Source organism: Gadus chalcogrammus, chromosome 7, assembly GCF_026213295.1.
Source record: "Gadus chalcogrammus isolate NIFS_2021 chromosome 7, NIFS_Gcha_1.0, whole genome shotgun sequence".
Classification (NCBI taxonomy): Eukaryota; Metazoa; Chordata; class Actinopteri; order Gadiformes; family Gadidae; genus Gadus; species Gadus chalcogrammus.
This window is the reverse complement of record NC_079418.1, coordinates 4,292,914-4,296,630: the sequence shown is the minus strand read 5'-3', so window position 1 is coordinate 4,296,630 and position 3,717 is coordinate 4,292,914. Positions and strand designations below refer to the sequence as shown.

The 3,717-nt window shown below is 44.1% G+C and overlaps 1 long non-coding RNA gene across 1 annotated transcript; it reads right to left on the bottom strand.

The window, feature by feature from the left end:
- Window positions 1-846: 846 nt before the first annotated feature.
- LOC130385478 (uncharacterized) lies at window positions 847-2,813 on the bottom strand. Its single transcript, XR_008896020.1, has 3 exons — window positions 2,762-2,813; window positions 2,329-2,365; window positions 847-2,065 (listed from the first exon to the last, which is right to left on the bottom strand). It is a non-coding gene; the product is annotated as an uncharacterized LOC130385478 (long non-coding RNA).
- Window positions 2,814-3,717: the final 904 nt, after the last annotated feature.

Genomic DNA, 3,717 nt, shown 5'->3' with positions numbered 1-3,717 from the left:
TATCCCTCCTTCTGCCTCACCATTGTGGTCTACGGCAATATCCCAGTCGATGTCTGGCTCCTCAATGTCCTAGAAGAGAAGAAGCTGAATTTTACATGGCATTTGTGGCTGATAGTCTATCCTTGCAGAATAGGCATCTGACATAATAGTATTTGTTGTTTGCATAGAACAATACCACCCCCAAGGTTACAGGATTCCAAAATCTGACACAATTAAAAGGCACTATACAAGGTTTTTGCACTTGAAAACATGCCTCAATGTTTTCTGGCTGGTCAATATCTGTGGTCATCAAACCCAGCCACCACAACTGCTCAGGAGTACTGTTATTTTCAGTCCAGACAGGATGATTGTTCCAACATTCCACAAAACTTTCAAGGTCCATCTTCAGTTTGGGAAGTAAGACTAGGTGGACACAGAAAAGGTCTTCTGTTGAGTCCATGATAGGCAGGGGTTAAAACATGAAATGGAGTAATGTATACATATCCACTGTCTCGGTAATATGAATCTCAGGTTATATCCAGTATTGCAGTCAAATATTAATTAATTAATTGTGCCTATGAAGACTGCTTGCATCAAGGCTAACACAAAATAGCACAATAGTCACGGATAAATGTTTTTGAGACCAAATAACCTTTTTGACAATGTTATTCTCACTATTAGCAATACGCGTCAGACAAGATCCATAAAAGTGATTTTGGTTTGTACCTGTGGAAGAAACATCCAGCAACTGATCCTGTTCCAGACGCCGAAACACATTGTAGTATTTGGAGGTGACACAGGTCCTCACGTCGCGCCACAGACGTTCAATCCTAATGACAATGAGAAAACAATCTCTTTAACACAGCCAAATGTACAACAGCCAGAATTGTAATAAGTAAGGCACAATGGCTGCCTCGGTGTACTGTTATACAGAATGAACAAGGCAGACATGACAAACCTTTGATTGTGAACGCTTTTTCCTGACATGAAGCTTCCCCTGTCAGTACCCCGCGTGGCAACTTACTTGTATGCCCTGGTAACATTGATAGTGCCATACATTGATACTGCTATCCAACGTTGGTTCGCTGGGAAACTAAATGACTAAAAGACTGGATTTAACTACACAAAGAAAGGTGAGCGACTGCAACGCCATCATCCTCAGAGACGTGGCTCAATAGCACCGTTCCAGACAACGCCATTCAGGTGGACGGACTAACAACATTCAGGAGCCATGCTCTCAGCGGTAATATTAACATTAACACACAAGTATTAAGGTGAAGAACTGAACTGAAATGATCAAAATGAAATGGATCTTTCTGGTCCCATGCCAATTATGTTCACATTTATAAGGTTTACCTTGAGGGAATGCCATGTCTTTCCGTAGCCTGCTTGAAGGCAGCAAATGCAGTTGAAGCCAGGTTGTTGGTGGCAGCATTGAGGCACATTATCTGTGTAATACAATGAGGGCCCTGACAGAGTATGTCCTTTGCAAAATGCACCCTAGGCCTGACAGTCTTGAGAGGATGCCCAGGGAGTCTACACGGTGCAGCCACTCTCCTCCACTGAATATGGATACCCATAGACCGTAACCTCCCCTTGACCATACGGTAGCCTGTTGTTGGCATCTCATTTTTTATGCATTTTTTAACATTATCCAGCTCCTCATCATCCATTTCATGGTAACGTCTAGCAGAAAGACCTAATTCCTTCATCCTTCTAAAAACACTGTCCTCCTTGACACACCAAGCATCTTTGCTATGCAGGGAACAGGGAGGTTTATCTCCAGGACTTCCTCCAAGCATTCCCTATCAATGTCAAACCTGGGACGCCCCACCTCCCCAGGTACTGTATCGGGCTGGACTCTACCAGTGTGCTGCCTCTCAAGGTGGTCCCTCACATGACTAAAAAAGTTCTCTAGGGCCTGTACTATGTCTGTCGGTACATCAACATGCCTTGACAGTGCATTGCACAAATACAACTCCTGCCTACACATAAACTCAAAATAATCTAAATCAATCGGCTCTCTTTCGAGTCCCAGTTCGAACTTGGACAGGAGCCGGGTCAGGATCTGTCTCCTAATGGTGTCCTGAGAAGAGAGAATGCAAGTGAAAAAATAAATACATATCTCTCTCCATGAGACACAAAAGGTGTGTGTGTGTGTGTGTGTGTGTGTGTGTGTGTGTGTGTGTGTGTGTGTGTGTGTGTGTGTGTGTGTGTGTGTGTGTGTGTGTGTGTGTGTGTGTGTGTGTGTGTGTGTGTGTGAACATACAGAAATTCCATTGGCAGTTAATTTTACTCTCCAATATTACAGCTTGACTATGGATATTGCGGTACAGCTGACCGACATACCTCCATAGTAGATGCTGGAACCGAAACACGGTGAAATCTGTGTCACAAACATGGGGGGTGGGGAGAAATGAATATCCATCAACTTTTGACCAATACTACAACCAGAAAGTTTCTAAAATAATATTTACAATTAATTCATGTATTTTTAGGTTAACAAACAGAATATGCACGTTAACGCTACAATAGTTCAGTTAGCCTAATATCATAATATTTATTGTTGCCAGCCAGACATGGCGTTAACTAATGTTAACCCTAAAGTTAACGTTAGCTATGCGTTAGCGTTAGCTACGCTTGACGTTAGACTAAGTAATAACGTTCTATACAAAGTTTAGCTACACTAACATATTTCTCAGAAACATACATAGATTCAATTTTACACAAGCCATAGTTTTCGTTCATCACAAATGCCTGAATTCAGCCAAGGGTTTCTTACCTGACGGTATCTCTGCCCACGCGGTTGTCGTCTGGGTTTCAGCCATTGACTGTACAATTCAGAATTGAATGAGAGGAGGGCTGAGGAGGGCTGTCAATCAAATATCGCGCTTCAGAAACGGCCACTCATAGGAAAGCCCGCCCGGCCTTGGTTCCCTCCCCATAGTGCCAAAACTCAATTTGCGCGCGAGAGCAGAACATCATTTGCGAGAGGCTGAGGCTGTTTTGTGCGACCGGTTATTTCCCGCTCTCGCTTGCAACGAGGTAATGCTCTCGAGGAGCTGTTTTCCTCGCTCGGGGAGCAGCGCTCTGAGTGCGCGTGCGCGCAGAGATAATTTGCGCGCTCGCAATTAATATCTACGCGTGTGATATAATATAATACGCCCGAATGCATGTTTTATCACACGAGTGCTTTATGGCACTAATGTGTCGCCATAGTGGCTATGTATAGTATTTACGGCTTATATGTTCGGCCCTGCTTCCTAGTGGCTATGTGAGGGTAATACAGCTTGTGTGTTCGATTCTGCCTACTAGAGGCTATGTGGGAGCAGCTTATGTGCTTAACAGGGCCGTGCAGAGACCCTTTGAGAGCAGGGTGACCAGGCGTCCGGCTTTAGGCCGGACAGTCCGGATTTTCAATGCCGCGTCCGGCTCAGCATCAAGCCGGACGCGTATTTGTCCTCCTTTTTGAGGCATATGCTTGAAGAGCGGAGTTTTTTCATCCTTGATAGGCTGCAGTACAATATCCAATCATAGACTGTAAAAAATGCATCCAACGCAGTAACATATCTGGTCTAACAAATGACGGCTAAGAGCGGTGTCGGGTGACCTGCTTATCATTGGTTAAAAAAGTAAACAAGGGTCCATGTGCTGCTACGTCACTGGTGTAGTCCAGGGTATACGCGGATATACGGCGTATACCCACTTATTTTTAATCATTGCGTATATTGTTAAGTA